The 8,366-nt window shown below is 39.5% G+C and overlaps 1 pseudogene; it reads left to right on the forward strand.

Annotated features, from left to right (window-relative positions):
* Positions 1–2,567: 2,567 nt before the first annotated feature.
* On the forward strand, positions 2,568–6,023 carry LOC144240696 (DET1- and DDB1-associated protein 1 pseudogene; annotated as a pseudogene).
* The last annotated feature ends 2,343 nt before the right edge of the window (positions 6,024–8,366 follow it).

Below are 8,366 nucleotides of genomic sequence, written 5' to 3' on the forward strand. Positions count from 1 at the left end.
TCTAAAGTGTGGAAATCAATTATGACTCTAGCAGACAAAATTTGTTTGGATTTTTATAAAAAAGAATCATCTGGGGATGTCTGAGTGGCTTAGGCAGTTAAGGGGCCAACTCCTGATTTCAGCTCAGTTCATGATCTCAAGGTATGTGAGACTGAGACCCCTGTGAGTCTCTGTGCTGACTGTAAGGAGCCAACTTGGTATTCTCTCTCTCTCTCTCTCTCTCCCCCTCTCTCTCTCTGTCCTTCCCCAAGTTGTGTGCATGCTCTCTTTCTCTCTCTCTCAAAACAGATAAACTTAAAAAAATCATCTGCATTACTATGAATAAGAAACATTTGCATTATCTGTTTTCTACAGTGTAACTGCTTTCTCTATAGGTTGTAAATAGTCAGATCAATCAAAGACAAAATTACAATATTTTATATTGAAAATTACTATTTCACTCTAGCCAAATAAGCATTCAAAGGATGTGGCCCACTTACTTTTCCATCTTATTCTTCCCAAATGATTTAATATCCTAAACTTCAAATAGTCTCTTTATTAGCTTCTTTCCTTTCCAACAAACTCTATTTTCAACTTAAACAAACTTTCAGATCACTTAGACTCACTCAAATTCTTTCTGTAATATGCTCTCAACATACCTGTACTTTTTACTCACTTTCCATAATTTTGTTTGCTTTGAAAAACTACTCATATAATATAAGTGTCTCCACCTGGACCCTAAGTTTCACAAGGGCAAAACCCTTGTCTGTTTTATTCGTAATTGGATCTTTAATCCTCAGCAAATGCCTGGTATATTGTAGATGCTTGGTAAGTACCCAAAGAGTGAATGTATGTATTTCCTCAGTCCACCTCCCCCCTCCATTGGCTTCCAAGGAGGAAGCCTACAGAGGCAGTTTTAACATTTAATGTCAGACTCTCTGGGTTAAAATCTGAACTCCACCATTTATTAGCTACAGTAAGGACACATACAGATTAAAAATAATAGGCTTAATTTTCCCAGTTAAAAATAAGAATAGAGAATGCTTTCTGTCCTTTTCCTTAAGCATTTACTTTAGAAAACGTTTAATCGTAAGTACTTTCTCCTCTCTTTGAAATGCATATAAATCCTTCTGAAAACTAGATAAACTTTTTGGCAGCTTTATGACCCAAGGATGCTTTTTTGAAAGATGGAAGAGACATCTCTTTGAAGTATAAACATTAAGGGAGAGAGAGTCTCTGTGTCCCAATTTCTAGGAAAGAGTAGGAGCCTCACTTAGGTGGGTGGTTTGCTCCCATTTGCAAAACTCTCTCTTGTCATAAATAAATGAGAAATTTGTGTTTCTTCCTAATAACGCTAATTAGCTAACACAGATGATCACCTCAACTGGCAGGTAGAGTTAGGATGACTTCTGTATGATAAAGGTGCTATCCAGTCCTTACTTGAGGTCTAAGTTATTGTTTATGTAAAGAATAGTATGTGATGGTTTGTATCTTCTTGGTGACACAAAACGTGAGATTTCTTTTGTCTTTGCAATCTCTTAGTGGACTGCCTATAATGCACATCACATTCTGGTTTGATGCTGTTTTCTTTCTCTTCTAACCTTTGTGAGAGATTTTTCTGGGTTGGCAAGTTTTGTTTTCCATGGTGTTTCCCCAACACTGTAACCTTATGCAAGTTATTCTAAAAGAGTGCCTCAGTTCCCTTTTTATTAAATAAAAATCCTTATAGTACTATCCGTGGGGTCACTGTGGAGATTGAATGAATGAATACTGTTGAGAAGGAAAAATTTTCTCTTCCCTTCAAGGTCCTTCAAACTGGACTAAGAATCGAATTGACATGAGACAGATTAACAGGGGAATATCAAATTTAATAATGTGGGTATGGGAAATCCACAAAGATATGGAAATTCCAGATAATGAGGCAATTTGATGCTTATACGAGCTAAGAAGAGGAATAGGAGTCAGGATATAAAGGAAAGAAAGACCATTAGCAGGAGGTGAAAGGAGATGTTTGGAAAACAAAGTTTGCCCTATTTTATAGATCCATTTCTAGGTAAAGAGGAATCTTTAAAGAGAAGTTAATACCTCTCTTCCTGGTCAAGCGAGCAGTTGAGGGGGGAGGCAAAGACTTTTCCCTAATCTGCTGACTTTTGATTACATTTAACCTGAAATAATGTTCATGCCAAAGTGGCCCATCTTGGGGGCAGCCTACCCTGGGCTCCTACAATACTAAAGAACACTTGAAACAGACCCTGCTGGGAGGCATTCATGTGCATTCTGCAGCATGTCCTACCCTGTCCCACACCCTCCCACTCTTCCTTATCCCCCACAGCTGGGCAACCTAGATCTCCAGTCAAGGTGAAGGTCCTAGAGCAGCACTTCTGTGAGGAAGCGGTGCAGTGTGGGGTCTCCCGAGGAAACTGGAGGTGAGGCAGAGTCCTCCCACTCACATCCACCATTTCCAACCCGTATCCCAGAAATGGGTCCTGGGAAGGAAGGCAGAGGGAGGGCAGGGGAGTGGCTCCAGGCCTGGATTAAAGGAGCCCCAGGGGCCTGTCATCCACCTCTGGACTTGGATTCAGGCAGAGATGGTGTATATTGAGTACCAACTCTGTGCCAACCACTCTTCCAACAGAGTCCTTGCCTTGAGGGACCAAAGAAGCATGCAGGCAAGTGAGATGATTTGAAATACTGGTAAGAGCTGCAAGGAAGACAAAATGGGAAGGGGAGTGGCTGGGCCACTTTAAATAGTTAGGTAGGGGACAGTCTGAGCAGGGAGCCCCTGGCTGTGCACTTGCGATATGGCCGGGCCGAATTGAGAAGGGATATAATATTCACACTGGATTTTGAAGGGAAATGCGCACACTGGATTTTGGAGATTTAGTATAGGGGAAAAAAAATTTAAAGGATCTCAATAATGTTTATATTAATCATATATTAAACTGCTAATCTGTTAATATTTCAGACATACTTAGTTAAATAAAATGTTATTAGAGTATCAAAAACCAACAAACAGATAAAAAACAGAGCCCCTTTAGAGCAGCTGGCTGGCTCAATAGTCAGTGGAACATGCAATTCTTGATCTCAGGATTGTGAGTTTGAGCCCCACATTGGGGGTAAAGATTACTTAAAAATAAACTCTTTTAAGAAATGACTTCTCTAGGGGAGCCTGGGTGGCTCAGTCAGTTAAGAGTCTGACTTCGGCTCATGTCGTGATCTCATGGTTCGTGGGTTCGAGCCCGGTGTCGGGCTCTGTGCTGACAGCTAGTTCAGAGCCTGGAGCCTGCTTCAGTTTCTGTGTGTGTGTGTGTGTCTCTCTCTCTCTGACCCTCCCCTGCTCATGCTGTCTCTCTTTCTCTCTCAGAAATAAATAAAAAAATAAAAAAAAGAAATGGCTCCTCTAAGTCAAGAACTCAATACACATTGGCTATTAATATTGAACAAAATTGATCACTGTAGCATCTTCTGGAGTTGATGCTCTGAGACATATCTCCATTTAAAAATAGCTCCAACAGGTCGAAAGGAAAATGTTGCGCTTGCCTAACATCTGTGCTTTGTGGCATGTTAGTTTTCCCATCTATCCAAGCCTTATGGGCAGTTCTGGACATAGGTTTCACATATTCTATAGCTTAACTTTTAGTTACTTTTTTTCTTTAAAGGCAAGGAAAGAATTTTTATTTTTACTTGTCTTTTCAGACTCCATCCAATACCTCAACATTCTCCCAGGTTCCAAGTGTCCCTCTTTGGTTACATACCGATTCTACCCTTATCCATTTCTGTTTCAGCTATGTTTTCAGTATTCTAGTCCTGTGTTTTCAGCAATTCTCAATTCATTATGTGTCTATTTTAATTTCTTCTCAAACTGCTTATTTTTTAAATTATTATTAAATAAGAGGCAAGGCAATTTGAAGGGGAAAACAAGCTATTGTGGTAATAATACAATAATAATAATTTTGTCATAAATTATCCCTGTGGTTATATGATAAATTCTAAAGCAGTAAACTATGTTAGCTCCAACCATTTGCCACGAAGCCAGGGCCAACTGTGTGGAGGTTATTTCAGAAGTTGTAGGTCAGCGATAGGGCTGAGTTCAGTTAACTGGAGGCAATTCTTTAACATTAATGGCTGAAACAGGGCCACATTAGAAGTGCTGTTGTGTGATCACATTTTAGTGCCTATTATGTCTTGATTAAGACTCCCCTGGATATTCCTTTTTAATGGAATTTGAGGAATTAAAAATGGCTTCACAAATCACTTTTTAATCTGGTGAAGTAAGCAGGGAATGAAAAACACCACGCTGTCATCTTCAAGTGCAAGGAAAGTTGTAAATAAAGAAAACAAATTAGTGGCTGGTTCACACCTCATCAGCTACCTAACAACCTGTTACCAGTTAATTACACACCTTTAAAATGCATGTACAAGAGAAATTATTCAGAAATCAACTTCTCTAAAGGGGAGGGTGGCAGACAAGTACCATATCAGAAGAGGCTACATTTAACTATTTAGATAACCAAGCATGAAGGGGGAAAACATGTTTTCTCAAGAATTATCATCCTGAAAGTGCCATCTATTAGTAGTCTAGCCTCAATGGCCTCCGCACCAGTTACTCACTCTAGACAGATAAATATTTGGTGAGGACTTCGTGGTAAATACAGTCTCCAATATCCTTTTGTGACCTATTCTAATCTTCTCAGTCCATCAGCAGCCTCCACTGCTTGTTTCCTATGTTCAGAGCCGATCCTGAGTACGGTCTACTCTAAGTAGACCACGGATTACGAAGCTAAACACTGCTGTCAAGAAGTCTGAACAGTCTGGCTGGGTGCTTTTTGTTCCACAAGATACCTATTTCCTCCTCTTCTGCTGTAGTGTAAATAGAGAGCAGTTGGAAACTACGTATATTGAATAACAAATAAATTTGGGATGGAAGCTGTCCAGGACTATTATGTTATCTCGTCTATACACACAGCCTTGTTGAGGGACTTGTATATGCACATGTGTGATTTATTTCTTTAAAATTGTTTTCAATAAGTAAAAGACTCCAAAATATGGCTTTGTAAATGCTAAGAATATGATGAAGCTGTCCTCCAGGATATTGGTCTGCACCCTGGCTTTGACTCCCTGGCTTATCTTGAGTCAATCCTTTTACTCTGTGCCCCAAGTTACCCCTGTTAAACCAAGACAATCATAACCTACCTCGCTGGACTCCTTGAAAGTACAACTGATGGAAATAGTTTCAATGCACTGAGCCTGTGGTAAAGGTTAATTACTATTATTTTCCATGGTACTTATGGAAAGTGAACCATGACATTGGTTTGGTTGCCTGATCAAATCTATTTCCTATCACATTTTATTGTAATTTATGATCTAAATTTTAAAAATGGTAATATGATATGCACCTACCTACTAAAGGCTCTCCTTCAAATTAGCCTATTTTGAAACTGGAAGTATAAGCAGTTTGAAATCAATTATCTTCACAAATTAATATGCTTTATGTTAATTCCATTTGGATTATATTCATTCATAAGTGATTATTTACACGATGTGCATTCAGGTCATTTAGCATTAATTCATCATCTAGCAACTTGATTCTTCAATGGGCACTATAGTCAAAAGGCATCTAGTCATTTCCAATTAAAAAATATGTAAGTGGGAGCTGTGCCGTGGTTGGTAGTTACTGTGCGGCGGCGGAGGGTAAGAAGGCAGCTGTGGGGGTGACGGCAGTGGCTGAGGCAGCGACGGAGGAAACAGAAGAAGGCAGATTTTTTGAAAGGACTGCCAGTCTACAGCAAAAGCAGTTGTAGTGGATTTCCTGCTGACTGTGCAAAGCTTCGAACCGTTGTCCCGCAATGTACCTGCCCATGTGGGAGTACCCATCTGAACAGATCATTGTGACAGAAGACAAACATCCTTTTGCGCTATCTACATCAGCAATGGGACAAAAAGAATGCCGCCAAGAAGAGAGACCAGGAGCAAGTGGACCTTGATAGTGAGACCCCCGCAAGGTCACATGGACTGACAGCCTGGACACACATGAGGACATTTAAGGCTCTCACTCCCCCACAGGTGCCTCCTGTCTTGTCTGCTCCTGGCCCGCCCTCCTTGCGTAAGCTCCCCTGACCTGTCCCCCACCATCTCACCCACATCCTACCATCCATACCACTTCCAACATCATAGGAGCTTATATATTTATTTTCCTTGAGTTTTTACTTAGGCTGTAAAATGACCAAGTGACCGTTAGAGGGGACATCAGACCCAGTAGTGTGATGTTGGTAGATGCTTTTTAAAAAAAAACATGGTTATTCACAATCCTGCCCCTAGAACCTCCTTTGTGCCCCCACAACCTCACCCCCACCCCCGCCCCCCAGTTATCTTCCGGAAAAAACCAGAGCGTGTCACTAAGGGCCTAGAGCCGGGACCCTGCTGTGGCCTGGCAGAATGCGTGGGAACCCTTCTCTCTGCTCCTGCTCTCCAGTCTGGGCCTTAAAGACCTATTTCATGCCCAGGCTTTGCTCTGAATGTGTGCCAGGAGGAGAAGTTGGCATTTCCGGATCTTTCTCTTAAGTTATTTTATTATGGACTAGTGCGTGCTCTGTGTCCACCCCAATAAACAGATCTTTCTTATTAAAAAAAATGTGAGTGTATATACACACTTATATACACACACATACACACACATATTCCACAATCTGTAAATTGTTCAAAATCATTTAGATAAAATTCTCCTAGTTATTTGCCCAGAGACATTTGTTAGTTGGTTATGTAAAGGCTATGATTAGTTTAAGAAGGATATGTAGATCTTCATTAAATCCTTGTCTGGACATTGTTCACATCCATAGACATCTTCTCCAAGAGTAATGACCTCTCTCTACTCCATAGGCCAAATCCAGAATGCTGTTCTATAACCCTCCACACTTCCACAGATAAGCTTCCATTGATGCATTGAAAAAAATGAATTAATTTGTACAATATGGTCTATCATAGAATAGTGGAAAAGATACTGCATCAAGTTTTGATTCTCTTATATCTTCACTATATTATTTTGCATGTTACACAAGTAATGCCAACATATAAAACAAAAAAAATGTATAGTGAAGGACTTCGATAGTTCCATCCCTCTAAGAGAACCACTTTGTATATATGTTTATTTTTATTTAAAAAAAATTTTAATGTTTTATTTATTTCTGAGAGAGAGACAGCATGAGCAAGGGAGGGTCAAAGAGAGAGGGAGATACAGAATCTGAAACAGGCTCCAGGCTCTGAGCTAGCTGTCAGCACAGAGCCTGACGTGGGGCTCAAACCCACGAACCTGAGATCACGACCTGACCCAAAGTCGACGCTCAACTGACTGAGCCACCCAGGCGCCCCTATATATATGTTTAAACAAAAAGTGCATTATTCTGTATACTCTGTTCTGAAGCAACTCCTTTTTGATGGGAATTTAGGGTGTTCCCAAGCTTTTATAAGAAAACTGGAAATTATCATCCTTGAACATATATCATCACTTACTTGTGTAAGACTTTCACTGGTTAAATATCTAAAAGTAGAGTTGGTGGTTAAAAAGTCTTACATTTAAATCTTAATAAACACTGCTAGTCTTCTAAAGAATTTGACTTATACTCAATCATAAAGCAGTAATGTGCATACTCCTGCCACCCCCTTGCTTGTATTGGGTAATATCACTCTTTCATATTCTCTGCCACTCTCTTAAATAAGAAAAGATAGTTCCTGTTTTTTATTTGGGCATTTAAGATCATTATGGGGTTGACCATTTATTCTCATGCTTTTGGTCATTTTCATTTATTTTTCCATTAATTATTGTTTACTCTTCACTGTTACCTCACCCCTATTTTCTGGTTCCATCACTTTGGACAAGTCACTCTCTCTGATGCTTTGCTCATTATCTATACATTGTCCAAATTAGATACATTCAAAATCTGTCTTTTTCAACTGTCCCTTTCTCACCTACCTGATTTTCACCTCCATCCATTTTGAAATGTTTTGTGAAAAGATAATTTTCAAAACAAAGGTAAAATCATGACTCTTGTGCCAATGTAAAAATGAATATGTTCTAAAGACTTTACTTACTTATTTGTTGAAGGAAGCCATCAGATGTTACACCAGTTCAAAGGAAAAGTCAAAAGTGCATATTATATGGACGCAAAGGAAGGACGAAGTGGTCTTTTCCTAAGGGAGGATGGAGGTCAGTTGAAACTCTATCAGACAAGACAGAATGTGGTTGTCTATAAATTTTTAAAGAGTTGTAAAATAGTTCAAAGACTATGAAAGGCGGAGAACACAGAAGGATATGCCATATGTAGATAATGCACAATTTTCCATTGACACATAATTTTTTTCTATAGTTTCTTCCCTATTGATCAAAAATTAGT

Source organism: Crocuta crocuta, unplaced genomic scaffold (assembly GCF_008692635.1).
Source record: "Crocuta crocuta isolate KB4526 unplaced genomic scaffold, BGI_CrCroc_1.0 scaffold47, whole genome shotgun sequence".
In the NCBI taxonomy this organism is placed as follows: domain Eukaryota; kingdom Metazoa; phylum Chordata; class Mammalia; order Carnivora; family Hyaenidae; genus Crocuta; species Crocuta crocuta.